Source organism: Lygodium microphyllum, chromosome 28, assembly GCF_053477565.2.
Source record: "Lygodium microphyllum isolate KBCC chromosome 28, Lygodium_microphyllum_v1.1.10, whole genome shotgun sequence".
Lineage (NCBI taxonomy): Eukaryota > Viridiplantae > Streptophyta > Polypodiopsida > Schizaeales > Lygodiaceae > Lygodium > Lygodium microphyllum.
Window position 1 is genome coordinate 49,189,165 of NC_141162.1, and position 18,863 is coordinate 49,208,027.

Genomic DNA, 18,863 nt, shown 5'->3' on the forward strand with positions numbered 1-18,863 from the left:
ATATTCAAGCTACATGGTTTACCTAGAAGAATCATTAGTGATCGAGATTCTCTCTTCACATCACACTTCTGGAGAGCTATCTTTGAAGCTATTGGGACTCAACTCTGTTTTAGCACCGCCTACCATCCCCAAACGGATGGCCAAAAAGAGCGAGTAAATCAAGTCATCAAGGATATGCTTAGGGCATACTGCTATTGAGAGCCGAAAAGGTGGATTCAATACTTGCCGTTGGTTGAATTTGCCTACAATTCTTCTTACCAGCAGAGCATTCAGATGACTCCTTTCCAAGCATTGTATGGTCATGATTGTCGAAGTCCTCTAAACTTTTCTGATCCAACCCTACGGGTTGAAGCGTCAAGGCAGATGTTGGAAGACATGGATGATCAAAAAAAGTCAATAAGACAAGACATACAAGCGGCCAAGGATAGACAAAAGGCATACGCAGATTTGAAGCGTCAAGAAAGAGTCTTCAAAGAAGGAGACATGCTCTTCACTCGCGTACGCCCTAAAAAGAGTTCTCTATCCCTAGGAGATTGCAACAAGATAAGTCCAAGGTATTGTGGGCTGTACAAAATCCTCAAATGCCTAGGACCCAATGCTTATAGATTGCAATTCCCTGAGAACCTAAAGGTTCACAATGTATTCCATATCAGCCTATTGAAAAAATATGTACCCAATCCTAACCATGTACTTGATGACCAACAAATTGTAATGCCTAGTCAAGGAGTCCTTGAACTAAGGCCGGATAGGATCTTAGATGTTAGAGGGAGACAGTTAAGATCTAGAACCTTGAGAGAATGCCTCGTCCAGTCGAAAGAAAATTCGGAAGAGGATGCCACCTGGGTAGATGAAGGCACTCTCAACCATCAATATCCCGAGTTTATCTCGAGATGAGGACATCTCGATTCTTCTAAGGGGGAGAGAATGTAATATATTAAATAAATAAAAGGAAAAAAAAATTTTCCTTCATGGCGGTGCATGTGCTATGCCATGACGCCGCGAGAGCTACGGGGATCGATAGGGAATAGAGGGGGGGGCCAGCATGCTCCTCGTTGGAGCTTGCTCAGGGCCTCTCTATGCATACTGACAGGCAAGGGGGGAGGATTCCCTCCCCTCCCCTATATAAAGAAGAAGGGCCATAGTTGCAAGACACGAAGAGAGGAGGCGAGGAAATTAATGCTGCTGCTGTCGACGTGCTGTGAGAAGAGGGGGAGGTCCGCCATATCGTCACCGCCTCGCTGAGGAGGAATCGCCCTGCATGCATTCGACAGTCCGCAGAGCCTACTCCATCGACATTCGACGTCATCTCCCCACGTGGCTTCAGAGATTCCAGAGAAGCTCAAGAAGCTTCTAAGGGGGACCACCTTCAAGCCCCCCTTCCTGTGCTTTTTCATTCCCCCTCTCCTCGGTTTTTTTAAACCCTCAAGCCACCTTCGGTTTTTTTTTTCCCTTTCACCCCCATATCTTTTTTTACACTAAAAACCCCCTCCCCAGTTTTTCTTAGAACCCTTTTTAACCCCTCTCCATTTTTACCCCTTAAAAATCCTTTCACCCCGCCTAGTCTTAAATCCCTTAACCTTTTTCCATGGGCCATTAATTTTCCACATCCTTTGGCCTCGTAAACCGCAAATTTTCTTTTCCCTCCCCCATACCTAAATCTATAAGTCCCCTCTTGTGAGCCCGCATTTCACCCTATATTCCTTTTAATACACCCCTAAGCCCTTTCTAACCCCGTGTTCCCTTTTCCCTCTCCTCCCTACTATAAACCGTTCCCTCTCCGAACAAGCTAAGAACCTAAAGGTCTTATTATCCCTTCTCGAGGTCAATCATTTAAACGGCTCCTTGCCTCAAAAGAGAGATGGTGGAAATCCGAAAAGGAGAGTAAAAGCTGCCTTCACATCCGAAGGGTAACAATTGCGATGCTGCCAAAGAAAGTCCAAGGAGTAGCTGCGACAGGGTCGTCTCCCGGTATCCATGTGGATATTTCACCCCAAAACCAGGTTTTTCCTTCTTGGTTTTTTATCCACTTTAAGTCAATCATGCAAAGATGAATTGTTCGGGATAGGATATATTTTTTCGAGTTATTTACAATGAAGGAGTTTAGTTTAATTGAATAAATGATAATGTATAGGACATAGTTTCCTTCGAATAGCATCATGCATTTATAACGAATTACAAACAAGATTATCTACTTACTATAGTAGTATATTTCAATTTAAATTCATGAAGGTATAAAAGCTGCATCTTGCACCATTAACCCTATTCTTTTTGCAACAAGTCATGATGAAATTCATGAAAGGTTTTTTTTACGTTGCTCAAATTACTAGGAAATTATCATTGCTAATTGCATATCTTGGCAAGGAAAAGAATGTTAATTGGCATAAGTTTCGTTTGCAAGGAAAAATGAAGATTAAATTGAATTTACCTACCACAAAGCAATAAAAATTAGGACTGAAAAATCAATTGTCACAAGGATAACAAATCCTGTCGAGGTGATCAATATTTTCTTCCAAAAGATAACCAAATCAATCTAAATTTAGAAATACCATGCTGAAAAATATGCCTTGGGAATGATTTAAAGACCAAAGAAACGTTTATACCTTAAGAACTTGACTACCTTCCCTGATTGTAGGGTCAATTAATTTCGTAAAGGTATAAGAACTAGGGTTGTCCCTAAGGTTCTTAAAAAAGAGACCCTAGGTCCAGCTTAAAGAATCTAAAACGGATTATTTCATCGCACGACTTGCGCAGCAAGTACGAAGTCATTTAGTCTTGTGATTTATTCACAAGGAGAAAGGGTAAATATCCTTAACAAGGATGGCAGATCCTTATGCAAGTTATCTTGCAAAAGGACGTATTCTTGGATATCCTTCTAAATAAGGAAAGTTATAAACCGAAAACTAAAGTATCTAACGAACTTTAGGGTTGACCAAGTTGGGTTAATAAGGTATGCACTAACCCAGAATATAAAGGATCTCGCCAAGTTGCAAGACACCTTGGAACGAGTGCTGATACACTCAAAAGGAAAGAATAATTCCTTAGCAGTTTGCCAAACAACACGGTCGATTAATGGAAATGTTTGTGCTTGCTACAGATTTTTTAGCACTGTTTGAATTATGAGTTACAAACTAAATGAATACCTATACTTCAGGTTGAAGGTCTGAAGGGAGAGGCAGTTTCAGTTACCCTCGACTGCCTGCCTGACCCTAACCAAGGGGGTTGTTGACCGTGCCGGAAACGTGCACCAAACCCGCCGCGAGAGGTCTCTCCGTTGAGCTCTACTTGGAGCAGGAGGACGCCTTCCCGGTCCTTCACAAGAGGCTAACGTGACTCGGGATTGGATCTCAAGGCCCCTATACTAGTCTACAGGCGGAAGCTTGGAATAGTGATCCCTATGGATTACTGGATAGCCTTTGGGCGAATTATGGACAAGCCTACAGGCGGAACTCCTTGTATTTCAAAGATAAAAAATAATGTTATGTAATAAAGAACTTGTTTGATATTGTTTTTCTATGTCACATGATAAGATTACGTGAAGGAACTAGTGCTTAACAGTTTAATTAAAGAAGCTGGTTGTTACATGTCAAATTAATGTGTTAGATAATTACATAACTAAAAAAAACTGAGGAAAGTGCGGAGGATGGGCCATAGGTCCGTCGTGTTGTTGGGTGGTCCCGGTTAGCCGGGAACTTTTCTCAAAGAACATCGGGATGATCGTCAAAGAAAACGAATAACGAAAACAATGACCTAGAGTTATGTCTTAACCGATTTACACTGTTTTAGGGGAACGGAATGGGACTACGCCTTATATGGCAGAGAGGTTGAGCTTTGTATCCCTCTCGTTTCCCATTCTCCTTGAACCAAGTGCAGCGTGAATCCACTTCGGACTTGGCATTTCTGCGTAAAGTAGTTCGCTTGGGTCCGACGCTAGTTGCTGTTAGTTAATGACCAGTCAAGAAAACCCGAATTCTGGTCAATCCTAAGTGGGAACGGCCAGGATACTTCTGCTACGTGGGAGACGCGGAAAGACCTAGATCGCAAATCCTGTAACATTCCATGGGAGTGCTGGGCGAAGCTTTCTAGACATCCTTTCCGATGGACTGCTAAGACGTGTCCTGGATGATACGAAGAGGACACGTTACAGTTGGTATCAGAGCCGACCAAAAACGGAATTGTTTTTATGAGATCTCAATAAAATGAAGTAAAGAAATTGTTGCTGTCCAAACATTTTCTTACCTTCAATACTGTCTTGCAGAATTATGGAGCGTGGAACAAGTTTTTCATATTTGGAGTCTTGTTTATGACTGCAATGAATTCTTTGCTTTACAGAAAAAGAATTGGGATGATGAACATCTTGGAGCACATTTATAATCCATCACCTTTATATATAGAATGAAGATGGACGGGGTCTTCAGGAATCTACTATATAGCTGCCCATCGGTTTGCTTATCTATAGACCAACCTAAAGAGGATCAAATGGTTAGAAGACTTGAAGGTCGTGAAGCTGTTCGTTTTTGTGGAAGCTCACGTAAATTCAACTTTACATATCCGAGGTCGAAGGGTTGAGATGAACTCATATGTATATGAGGAAGTAACCCATGTAATCCCAACCGACACGATTCAAGTGTTGGGCCGCCATGAGAAGTATGGATTCCAACGAAAAGGGTATCCTGAACTTCCAATGACTTATCGATTCCTAAAGATCCATAACCCAAAACCCTACTATTACAGAGTTCCTGTAGACAAATGCAATACAACGTTGTTCTCCCCAAACTGAATGTAACGATTGGCTTATCATTGCATGAAATGTTGTATTCAAAATGGCTATGTCCATGTAAATACAAATAAAGACTTCTTCTTATCAATATCTGGCTGTGCATAAGAGTTGTTAAAAATTTAAGTAGCTACATTGTTTACGAGATAACTAAACTAAAAATGAAAGATAAGCTAACATCGATTATCATATAATAACGTTAAGAAAACCTTTATTTAGGCACAACCCCAGGTACAGGTTCCAAATTCGCCTCCTACATCAAGTACTGTTGTGATCCAGGACAAGAAGTTCCTCCTCAAGCAAATAAAGCCACTCGAGTTTAACGGGAGAGGCAAGTTTGTTCAGGCTGATGCTGAAATTTGGATTGAATCCATGGAGGATTACTTGGAAGCAACCGGTACTGCACCCGCCAACCAGGCTATGCTCGCCAAGTTAAAACTCACCGGCAAAGCCAGACTTTGGTGGAAGCAATGGTGTAGGGATCAAGGGATTTCAGAGGGATCCATTACCTGGGAGAAGCTGAAGAAAGCCGTGCAGGGAAGATACTTACCACCTGCATATCGCATGTAGAAAATGAATGAGTTCTACGAGCTAAAACAACTAGGACTCACTCTTGACGCATACTACTCTAAATTTGTCTCACTTTTAAAGTATGCGCCACAGATGGATATGACACATCAGGTGTCCAAATTTTGTGCGGGCTTAAATCCACTTGTAAATAACCGTCTCGAATCTATGCGTCCATCATATCTTTAGGATGCACTCATTCAAGCGGCGCCTATAATTCAGGAGGTGCAAGCTAGACCAAGGAGTAACAAAACTTGGTCTTATAATGACCCCAACAAAGGAGCATTCAGACCTCAAATGAAGAGAGTTCAAGGTCATAATCAGGGACAAAGAAAGAAAGCAAGGACAAATAACGTCAACAACTTTGTTCCTACTCAAATTAATGGCCAAAACCTCCATTGTTTCCATTGCAACGAACCCGGTCACTTCAAGAGGCAATGTCCCAAGCTCAGCGGAGGACATCGCCAAACACCTTTCCAAGGAGCAGGCCGTGGTCAAGGAGCCACTACCCGTGGAAGAGGAAGAACCCCCTTCATTGCCAATAGGCAAAGATGTGAAGAAGAAGAAGAGGAAGATCCGACCATGGAAGCAGAATTCGAAAAAGCGACAGTCCATGCCACTTTACACAAGAAAGGGCCGAATCGCCAATTCTCGGTGATTCAGACACCGTCCGACTATCAAGGTAAAGGTTTCAAAACCTTGATTGATTATGGCAGTACACATTTCTTTATCTCACCAGCATGTGCAAAAAGATTAGGAATAGCCAGAGTAGAAGCACCTACCCTACTTGTGGAATTGGCAAATGGTCGTGAGGTAACTTGAACCAGGCAAACTACTAAGGTGGAATTATTTCTGGGAGGAAAGAAGACTTCAGTCAAATTCAGAGTCATGAATTTAGGTATCCATGAGTGTCTACTCGGAATGGATTGGCTTAAGCCCAACGACGCCCGCATTCACTGTGGAGGAAAGGGTCAAGTTTCTTTTCGAAACTCTGAAAGGGAATTAGTCACAACTCAAGGTGAGGCAGGAGTTCCAGGAATCCAATTGGCCAAAGTATCTCGGATCATAAAAGGAGTCAGAAAAGGATTACTCGTTTATTTGATCAAACTCAACAAGTTAGATCAAAAGCAAGAGTCTCATGAAGGACCTTCTTGGCTAGAGGAATACACTAATGTATTCCCTAAAGAATTGACTGAACTTTCGCCTCAAAGAGAAGTAGATCATGAGACTAGGTTAGTGCCTGGAGCTGCATCAATTGCAAAAAGACCTTATAGAATGTCCATACCAGAAGCAATTGAGCTGAAGGAACAACTCAAGCAACTGTTAGATCAGGGCTACATCCGGCCTAGCAATTCACCATGGGGAGCTCCAGTACTATTCCAGAAAAGGAAAGATGGGACACTTCGACTATGTATTGATTACTGAGGGTTGAATCAATCAATAGTCAAGAACAAGTATCCTATTCCTAGAATAGATGAGCTTCTTGATCGTCTTCAGGGTGCAAAGTTCTTCTCCAAGATTGATCTCAGGTCAGGTTACTATCAGATAAGGATCAAGGAAGAAGATATCCCAAAGACGGCCTTCAATACAAGATATGGGCACTTTGAGTTCCTGGTTATGTCATTCGAGCTTACGAATGCACCTGCTACCTTCAATAGATTAATGAAGGGCATTTTTAGGCCATATCTTGATGATTTCATGCTTGTCTTTTTCGATGACACTTTAGTCTATTCTAAATAGGAAGAAGATCATGAACCTCAACTTCGGATTGTCCTTGAGACAATGAGGTCACATAAACTGTATGCAAAAATGAAGAAGTGTGCATTCTTCAAGCGTCAGATTGAATATTTGGGATTCATAGTATCATCAGAAGGAGTATCAGTCGACCCAGCCAAGGTCAGAGATGTGCTTGAATGGCCAACACTAGTATCTATCAAAGAAATACGTAGATTTTCTTGGATTGACTTGATGGTATAGGGCCTTCATAAAAAACTATGCTTTGATTGCAGCACCTCTGACGAATTTATTAAAGAAACAGACTTCCATTACATGGTCAACTCCCAAATAGAATAGCTTCGACAAATTGAAGCAAAGTCTGGTATCAGCACCTATTCTAAAACTTCCAAACCTCAATAAAGAGTTTGAGGTAGTAACTGATGCTAGCATTCTTGCCTTGGGGTGTGTACTTATGCAGGAAGGTCATCCAGTAGCATACTCTTCAAGGAAATTGAAGAGTCATGAAAAGAATTATGCCACATATGATCTGGAATTACTAGCTGTCATCCATGCTCTAAAGCTTTGGAGACACTACCTCTTGGGTAACAAGTTTACTCTAGTAACCGATCATAAGAGTCTCAAATGGATTTTTACCCAGAACGAGCTCAACATGAGGCAACGTCGGTGGATTGAAGTGTTGGAGGAATATGATTTTGAAATCAAGTACCGACCTGGGAAAGAGAATGTAGTTGCCCATGCACTTAGTCGCAAGGCATTCCTAAATTCCCTAGTTTTGCAGAATCCATCAACGGCCAGATCTCTGGCTACAAAAGTATCTATGCCAAACAACCCTATACTTGAATTAGCTAGAGAGGAAGCATGCCATGATTTGGTCTACCAAACAATGCTAAAGGAAATATCTATCAAGGAGCAGAATCAAAAGTTGCAAGCTAAGTATCAGGAATTTTCCATTAATAATGGACTTGTCTACTACAGAACAAGGCTGTGTATACGAGCAAGCCAGTCACTTAAGCAGAAGATAATATGGGAAGCTCATGATTCCCCTTTCGCAGGACATCCTGGCTATGCTAAGACTCTTAATGCAGTTAGAAAGAGCTACCATTGGGAGAGGCTTAAAGGTGACGTTCTCAAATATGTCACTGAGTGTTTCTCTTGCCAATGTATCAAAGCCGAACATGTCATGATGCTAGGGAAACTGCAACCGCTTGACATCCCCCCATTGAAATGGGAATTCATCAATATGGATTTTGTTGTAGACTTACCCCAAGTCCAGGGAGGATACAACTCCATCATGGTTGTGGTTGGCATGCTTACCAAGGTTGCACACCTGATTCCAGTAAAGACAAACTATAAATCCTCCGACATTGCAAGATTGTTTATCAAGGAGATATTCAAGCTACATGGTTTACCTAGAAGAATCATTAGTTATCGAGATTCTCTCTTCACATCACACTTCAGGAGAGCTATCTTTGAAGCTATTGGGACTCAACTCTGTTTTAGCACCGCCTACCATCCCCAAATGGATGGCCAAATAGAGCCACTAAATCAAGTCATCGAGGATATTCTTAGGGCATACTGCTGTCAAGAGCCGAAAAGGTGGATTCAATACTTGCCGTTGGTTGAATTTGCCTACAATTCTTCTTACGAGCAAAGCATTCAGATGACTCCTTTCCAAGCATTGTATGGTCATGATTGTCGAAGTCCTCTAAACTTTTCTGATCCAACCCTAAGGGTTGAAGCGTCAAGGCAAATGTTGGAAGACATGGATGATCAAATAAAGTCAATAAGACAAGACATACAAGCGACCAAGGATAGACAAAAGGCATACGCAAATTTGAAGCGTCAAGAAAGAGTCTTCGAAGAAGGAGACATGGTCTTCATTCGCGTACGCGCTAAAAAGAGTTCTCTATCCCTAGGAGATTACAAGAAGCTAAGTCCAAGGTATTGTGGGCCGTACAAAATCCTCAAATGCCTAGGACCCAATGCTTATAGATTGCAACTCCCTGAGAACCTAAAGGTTCACAATGTATTCCATATCAGCCTATTGAAAAAATATGTACCTAACCCTAACCATGTACTTGATGACCACCAAATTGTAATGCCTAGTCAAGGAGTCCTTGAACTAAGGCTGGATAGGATCTTAGATGTTAGGGAGAGACACTTAAGATATAGAACCTTGAGAGAATGCCTCATCCAGTGGAAAGATTATTCCGAACAGGATGCCACCTGGGTAGATGAAGGCACTCTCAACCATCAATATCCCCAGTTTATCTCGAGAAGAGGACATCTCGATTCTTCTAAGGGGGAGAGAATGTAATATATTAAATAAATAAAAAGAAAAAAATTGGTGCCTTCATGGCGGCGCTTGTGCTATGCCATGACGCCGTGAGAGCTATGGGGATCGACAGGGAATAGAGGGGGGGGGGGGGGCAAACAAGCTCCTCGCTGGAGCTTTCTGTAATATTCCCACCCGTGAATATTGACTTCCCGCACACTGCGTAAACCTTGTACAAAGGTTATCCCATATATTGGATTTACCGGTAGTATAATGTGTAACCTGCACGTGAGAAATCGAGACCAGTCGCATTGGCAAAGCAAGCCGAGGTTCAAAATCGAAATTCCCGCGTAAACTCCCTCTTGGGAGGGGCAAAATAGTTACTATTAAAGCAAATTTTTTTTATTTTATCCCTTTTCCCCAGCCAATGCACCGCTGGAGAAGAGGGAGTGTGGGGGAATGGGTCAAGGATGAGTCGTGGGCTGCATGGGAGGGGGGGGAACCCATGCAGTGGCCACGTGGTGGAGCTCACCTCTCCCCCCCCTTTTGCCTATATATACTCCCTCTAAGGAGAGAAGGAAAAAAGGGAAACGGACGCTGCTGTCATCGCCATAGACCAGAGCGGCGTGGAAATAGAAGGGGGGGGAGTCGCTATCCGCTGGGAGGCCGCCACAGTCCGCCGCCACATTCCGCCAGGCCACCGCCAATAGGCCGCCGCCCATCCTCGCCTTGACCACGGCTCTCTTCCCAATCATTGGGACCCCCCCCCCCTCGACGTTGCTGCAGACTCCCAGAAGCTTCTTAGAAGCTTCTTTAAGAAGCTTCTAAGGGAAGGCCATAAGCCTTGGTCCTATGCGGGCTTCTCAGCCTTAAAACCAGGCCTTCCATACTCCCAAAAACCCGTGAGGCCGGTACTCTCAAGGGTCCGCACTAGGGAAGGGATCTCCAGCGTACGATTTTGAAGCGGCTCGCAAAATTGAAGAAGACTCATCGAACGTGTAAGGGTAAAGGCAAACCGGAAGTCCGTAAGCACGCTAACGATGGCTCCCAAGAAGTTGCAAGGCGCGCCTGCGGGAGGTTCATCTCCTAGCATTCAAGTGGACATCTCCCGGAGCCCACAGACCCAGGTTTTTTATGATTTTTGATTTTACGCAAAAGTAATGCATTAGGTATGATAACTCTCACGGAATAGAAAGCACCTATGCATGTTCAAATTTACCAAGCCGAATTAAAAGGAAATTGAGGAAAATTTGTCTATTTGATCGATTACTAGAATTATCTCATGACATGAAATGGAGTTATTAATATTTTCAATATGATGAACGTGAGTTGTCTATCCATCTTACGACCTTAGTATTATGTTGCCTTATCATGCATTTCAAAGGACGAGCCTAGAACACCTACCGCCTATCATTATAAGACTGAAGTTATTAAGTGTATTTTTGACTAGACATGGAAAGAATAAGCATATGTCGCAATTTAGGAAAAATCTTTATTGTAATGGTTCATGGGGAAAAGTTGTTAACACCCGTAGGAGGTTATCCGAAAAGTAATGGTGGTGTATCAAAAATGAATCTATGGATTGGCATGTGGCATGTGCTTGCAAGAAAGAATATACCAACACTAACTCTACAATAACCTCATTTAACTGCGTTGTAGTTATGAAAGGGTTGCATGTTGCACTTTCATCGTGCATAAAATTCATTCATCAAGTGTTGCAATTGGGAAAGGTTGCAGGATTTAAACAAAGCATGAGATTCTAAAGTGTAGATAACAAGGTAGTAGACATGATTATTTGAAGTAAGTCCTAGTAGGTCCTAAGAAAGTTGGTATCCAGCTTATCATGTATTTTTACTTTACCAATGAAAGATAGAGTGAGTCGCATGTTTACATGTATGGTGATAGTCGAAACTATTTTTCTTCTTTAGATCTAGTTATTATCTCTAGGGAAGGATTCATCCTTGTCGCGAGACAAGCATAGTGAATTACCCAAATCACCTAGCCGCAAGGGATTCGTATGGCATGGTTCAGTCAACACGATAGATACCCCAAACACTAACTAGGTATTAGCACGTTAAGGATTCGGCCAAGTTTTCCAATTGTCGCTAAGTCGAAACCTTCATGCCCAATGGCCCTAACCACATTCCCGAAATGTTGAGTCAATTGGGTGCTCATGCAAACAATAATCTAGGGTTCCTACCCTAAGGACCAATCGTTCAAAATGATGAAACTCGAATTGAGTTGGAACCCTAGGACTAAACGTTGTCGATCTAGTGAAATTAGGGATGGGTTGGGTAAAAAAAGACACCCTAAACCCTGCATCTCATCTGAAGATAATTCCGTGACCAGAAAACACCATTCAAAAGGTGAAATGATCTCTTGGAATGGAGGCGACACTTGTGCAACAAGTTGCAACGTCGCATAGCCTTGTGGTTTGATCACAAGAAAGTTTTGCCATTCCTTGGAATGAGGTTGGCAGGTTCTTGTGCAAGTTTAACTTGCAAGGGGATGGGTAGTCATCCTGTTACTTCGCCCTCATTAGGGAAAATTTGCCAAGTTAAGGGAAGTTAGATATTTTCTTGGACTCAAATGATTAATCAATAAATTAAAGCGTCACGCCGCCGGGATTTACTATTAATAAAACCTAAAGCATTGGTTAAGTTGGGTTAACAGGGTATGACCCTAACCCAAAGACAATAGGAATCTTGCCAAGTTGCAACTGATTCCGGATCGAATGCTGGATGCATTCGGAGAGAAGGATTCACTCCTTAACAGTTTGCCAACTAAACGACCACTGGAATTGATTGTGCTTGTAACAGTTTAGAAAGCACTGTTTGCATTGTTTGTTCAAGGAACTAAAGGATGAAAGATATATAAATGCTTCAGGTTGAAGGCCTGAAGGGAGTGGCAGCTCAGTTACCCCCGACTGCCTGCCTGACCCTAACCAAGGGGGTTGTTGACCGCGCCGGGAACGTGGACCGAACCCGCCGCGTGAGGTCTTTCCGTTGAGCTCTACTTGGAGCAGGAGGACGCTTGGGTGCCAGGGGGGCTCTGGCCGTAAATCCCTCGCCTTCGGGGTCCTGCACAAGAGGCTAACGTGACTCGGGATTGGATCTCGAGGCCTGCATACTAGTCTACGGGCAGAAGCTTGGAATAGTGATCCCTAGCGGATCACTGATAGCCTTCGGGAGGATTATGAACAAGCCTACGGGCGGAATCCTATGTATTTCAAAGATAAAATGATGATATGATAATAAAGAAGTTGTTTGATATTGTTTTTCTATGTCACGTGATAAGATTACGTGAAGGAACCAGTGCTTAACAGGGCTAATCAAAGAAGCTGTTTGTTATATGTCAAATTAATGTGTTAGGTAATTACATAACTAAAACAACCGAGGAAAGTGCGGAGGATGGACCATGGGTCCGTCCTATGGATGGGTGGTCCCGGTTAGCCGGGAACTTTTCTCAAAATCACTCGACGAATAGCGAGATGATCATCATCATCAAAGCTAATAATGAGAACGATGACCTAGAGTTACATCCTACCCGATTTACGCTGTTTTAGGGGAACGGAATGGGACTATGCTTTATGGCAGAGAGGTTGAGCCTTGCATCCCTCTCGTTTCCCATTCTCCTTGAACCAAGTGCAGCGTGAATCCGCTTCGGACCTGGTGTTCCTGCGTAAAGTAGTTCGCTCGGGTCTGACGCTAGTTGCTTTTAGCTAATGACCAAACAGGGAAACCCTAATTCCGGTCGATCCTAAGTGGGAAACGGCCAGGATACTTTCGCTACGTGGTAGACGCGGGAAGACCTAGATTGCAAAACCCGTAACATTCCAAGGGAGTGTCGGGCGGAGTTTTCTAGACATTCTTCCCGATGGACTACTAAGACGTGTCCTAGATGATTCTAGTGGACACGTTACAGTTGGTATCAGAGCCGACCAACAACGGAATTGTTTTCATGAGATCTCAATAAAATGAAGTAAAGAAATTGTTACTGTCCAAACATTTCCTCATCTACAATACTGTCTTGCAGAACTATGAAGCGTGGAACAAGTTTTTGGTGTTCCGGATCATGTTTATGACTGCAATGCATTCTCCGCATTATAGGCAGAGAATTGAAATGATGAACATCCTGGAGCAGATTTATAATCCATCACCTTTATTTATAGAACGAAGATGGACCGAGTCTTCCGGAATCTATTAGATAGCTGCCCACCCGTTCGCGTATCTACAAACCAACCTAAAGAGGATCAAGTGGTTGGAAGATTTGAAAGTCGTGAAGCTGTTCATTTTTGTGGAAGCTCACGTAAATTCGACTTAGTATATTCAGGGTCGGAGGGTTGAATTGAACTCATATGTATATGAGGAAGTAACTCGTGTAATCCCAGCTGACAGGATTAAGGTGTTGGGCCGCCATGGGAAGTATGGATTCCAGCGGAAAGGATATCCTGAACTTCCGATGAATTATCGATTCCTAAAGATTCATGACCCAAAACCCTACTATTACACAGTTCCTGTAGACAAATCCAATACAATGTTGTTCTCCCCAAACTAAATATAATGATTGGATTATCATCACACGAGATGTTGTATAAGGCTACGCCCATGTAAATATAAATAAGGACTTTCTTTATCAATATCCGATTGTGCATCAGGGTTGTTACGAAAAGTTAAGTGGCTTCATGATTTACGAGATAGCTGAACTAAAGATAAGCTAATGTCAATTATCATATAATAATGTTAAGAAAACTTTTACTCAGGCACAACCCCAGGTACAGGTTCCAAATTCGCCCCCTACATCAAGTACGGATGTGATCCAGGAGAAGAAGTTCCTCCTCAAGCAGATAAAGCCACCCGAGTTTGACGGGAAAGGCAGATTCGTCCAGTCTGACACTGAAATTTGGATTGAATCTATGGAGGATTACTTCGAAGCAGCTGGTACTGCACCTACCAATCAGGCCATGCTCGCCAAATTAAAACTCACCGGTGAAGCTAGACTATGGTGGAAACAATGGTGCAGGGATCAAGGGACTTCAGAGGGGTCCGTTACCTGGGAGAAGTTAAAGCAAGCCGTGCAGGGGAGATATTTGCCACCTACATATCGTACACAGAAAATGAATGAGTTCTATGAGCTAAAACAGTTAGGACTCACCCTTGACGCTTACTACTCTAAATTTGTCTCACTCTTAAAGTATGCGCCACAAATGGACACGACGCAGCAGGTGTCCAAATTTTGCGCGGGCTTAAATCCACCTGTAAATACCCGTCTCGAATCTATGCGACCATCGGATCTTCAGGATGCACTCATTCGAGCGGCACCTATAATTCAGGAAGTGCAAGCTAGACCGAGGGGTAACAAAAATTGGTCTTATAGCGACCCGAACAGAGGGGCATTCAGACCCCAAGTTAAGAGAGTTCAAGGCCACAATCAGGGACAAAGGAAGAAAGCAAGGACAAATAACGTCAATAACTTTGTTCCTACTCACAGTAATGGCCGAAACCTCCGATGTTTCCACTGCAATGAACTCGGTCACTTCAAAAGGCAATGTCCCAAGCTCAGCGAGGGACACCGTCAAGGTGCAGGCCGCGGTCAGGGAGCCACCACCCGTGGAAGAGGAAGAACTGCCTGCATTACCAATAGGCAAAGATGTGAAGCAGAAGAAGAGGAAGATCCGACTATGGAAGCGGAATTCGAAAGAGCGACAGTCCATGCCGCTCTACACAAGAAGGGGCCGAATCGCCAGTTCTCGGTAATTCAAACACCGTCGGACTATCAAGGTAAAGGTTTCAAAACCTTGATTGATTTGGCAGTACACATTCCTTTATCTCACCAGCGTGTGCTAAGAGATTAGGAATAGCCACATTAGAAGCACCTACCCTACTTGTGGAATTGGCAAACGGTCATGAGGTAACTTGTACCAGGCAAACTGCTAAGGAGGAGTTCTATCTGGGAGGAAAGAAAACCTCAGTCAAATTTAGAGTCATGAATTTAGGAATCCATGAGTGTCTACTCGGGATGGATTGGCTTAAGCCTAATGACGCTCACATCCACTGTGAAAAGGGTCAAGTTTCCTTTCGGAACTCTGAAAAAGAGTTTGTTACGACTCAAGGTGAGGCAGGAGTGCCAAGAATCCAGTTAGCCAAAGTATCGCGGATCATAAAAGGAGTTAGAAAAGGATTACTTGTTTACCTGATCAAACTCAACAAATTAGATCAAAGGCAAGAGTTTCATGAGGGACCCTCTTGGCTAAAGGAATACGCTGACGTATTCCCTGAGGAATTAACTGAACTTCCACCTCCAAGAGAAGTTGATCATGAAATAAGGTTAATGCCTGGAGCTGCGCCAATTGCAAAGAGACCTTATAGAATGTCCATTCCGGAAGCTATTGAGTTGAAGGAACAACTCAAGCAACTGTTAGATCAGGGTTACATCCGGCCTAGCAACTCACCATGGGGAGCTCCAGTACTATTCCAGAAAAAGAAAGATGGGACACTTCGACTATGTATTGATTACCGTGGGTTGAATCAATCAACAATCAAGAACAAGTATCCTATTCCTAGAATAGATGAGCTTCTCGATTGCCTTCAAGGTGCAAAGATCTTCTCCAAAATTGATCTTAGGTCAGGTTACTATCAAATCAGGATCAAGGATGAAGATATTCCAAAAACGGCCTTCAATACAAGATATGGGCACTTTGAGTTCTTGGTTATGTCATTCGGGCTTACAAATGCACCTGCCACCTTCAATAGATTAATGCAGGATATTTTTAGACCATATCTTGATGATTTAATGCTTGTCTTCTTCGATGATACTTTAGTTTATTCTAAACAGGAAGAAGATCATGAACCTCAACTTCGGATTGTCCTTGAGACAATGAGGTCTCATAAGCTATATGCAAAAATGAAGAAGTGTGCATTTTTCAAACGTCAGATTGAATATCTAGGATTCATAGTATCATCAGAAGGAATATCAGTAGATCCAGCCAAAGTCAGAGATGTGCTTGAATGGCCAATACCAGTATCCGTCAAAGAAATACGCAGTTTTCTTGGCTTGACAGGATGGTATAGGGTCTTTATCAAAAACTATGCTTTGATTGCAGCACCCCTTACCGACTTACTAAAGAAGCAGACTTCTATTACATGGTCAACTCCTGAGCAAAATAGCTTCGATCAATTGAAGCAATGTTTGATATCAGCACCTATTCTAAAACTTCCTGACCTCAATAAGGAGTTCGAGGTAGTAACTGATGCAAGCATTCTTGCCTTGGGGTGTGTACTTATGCAAGAAGGTCATCCAGTAGCATATTCTTCAAGGAAATTGAAGAGTCATGAAAAGAATTATGCCACGCATGATCTGGAATTATTAGCTGTCATCCATGCTCTAAAGCTTTGGAGACACTACCTGTTGGGTAACAAGTTTACTCTAGTAACCGATCATAAGAGTCTCAAATTGATTTTTACCCAGAATGAGCTCAACATGAGGCAACGTCGATGGATTGAAGTATTGGAGGAATATGATTTTGAAATCAAGTATCGACCAAGGAAAGAGAATGTAGTTGCCGATGCACTCAGTCGCAAGGCATTCCTAAATTCCCTAATCTTGCAGAATCCATCAACGGCCAGATCTCTGGCTACAAAGGTATCTATGCCAAGCAACCCTATACTCGAACTAGCTAGAGAGGAAGCATGCCATGATTTGGCCTACCAAACCATGATAAAAGAAATATCTACCAAGGAGCAGAATCTGAAGTCACAAGCTAAGTATCGGGAATTTTCCATTGATAATGGACTTGTCTACTACAGAACAAGGCTATGTATACCAACAAGCCAGTCACTTAAGCAGAAGATATTATGGGAAGCTCATGATTCCCCCTTCGCAGGACATCCTGGCTATGCAAAAACTCTTAATGCAGTTAGGAAGAGCTACCATTGGGGGAGGCTCAAAGGTGACGTTCTCAAATATGTCACTGAATGTTTGTCTTGCCAATGTATCAAGGCTGAACATGTCATGATGCCAGGAAAATTGCAACCACTTGACATTCCCCAGATGAAATGGGAATTCATCAGTATGGATTTTGTGGTGGGCTTACCCCAAGTCCAAGGAGGATACAACTCCATTATGGTTGTAGTTGACATGCTTACTAAGGTTGCACACCTGATTCCAGTAAAGACAAACTATAAAGCCTCCGACATTGCAAGAGTGTTTTTCAAGGAGATATTCAAGTTACATGGGTTACCTAGAAGGATCATTAGCGATCGAGATTCTCTCTTCACTTCACACTTCTGGAGAGCTATCTTTGAAGCCATTGGAACTCAACTCTGTTTTAGCACCGCCTACCATCCCCAAACGGATGGACAAACAGAGCGAGTAAATCAAATCATTGAGGATATGCTTAGGGCTTACTGCTGTCGAGAGCCGAAGAAGTGGATTCAGTACTTGCCATTAGTGGAATTTGCCTACAATGCTTCTTACCAGCAGAGCATTCAAATGACCCCTTTCCAGGCATTGTATGGTCATGATTGTCGAAGTCCCCTAAACTTTTCTGATCCTACCCTAAGAGTGGAAGCTTCAAGACAAATGTTGAAAGACATGGATGACCAAATAAGGTCAATAAGACAAGACATACAAGCAGCCAAAGATAGACAAAAGGCATATGCGGATTTGAAGCGCCAAGAGAGGATCTTCAGAGAAGGAGACATGGTCTTCATTCGTGTACGCCCAAAGAGGAGTTCTCTATCTCTAGGACAATGCAAGAAGCTAAGTCCAAGGTATTGTGGGCCGTATAAAATCCTCAAATGCCTGGGACCCAATGCTTATAAATTGCAACTTCCTGCTAACCTAAAAGTTCACAATGTATTCCATATTAGTCTCTTAAAAAAATATGTGCCCAACCCTAATCATGTACTCGATGACCAACAAATTGTAATGCCTAGTCAAGGAGTCCTTGAACTAAGACCGGAAAAGATTTTAGATGTTAGGGAGAGACAGTTGAGATCTAGAACCTTGAAGGAATGCCTCGTCCAGTGGAAAGATTATCCCGAAGAGGATGCTACTTGGATGGATGAAAGCTCTCTCAATCATCAATATCCCCAGTTTATCTCGAGATGAGGACATCTCGATTCTTCTAAGGGGGAGAGAATGTAATATTCCCACCCGTGAATATTGACTTCCCGCACACTGCGTAAACCTTGTACAAAGGTTATCCCACATATTGGATTTACCGGCAGTATAATGTGTAACCTGCACGTGAGAAATCGAGACCAGTCGCATTGGCAAAGCAAGCCAAGGTTCAAAATCGAAATTCCCGCGTAAACTCCCTCTTGGAAGGAGCAAAATAGTTACTATTAAAGCAAATTTTTTTTATTTTATCACTTTTCCCCAGCCAATGCACGGTTGGAGAAGAGGGAGTGTGGGGGAATGGGTCAAGGATGAGTCGTGGGCTGCATGGGAGGGGGGGGAACCCATGCAGTGGCCACGTGGTGGAGCTCACCTCTCCCCCCCCTTTTG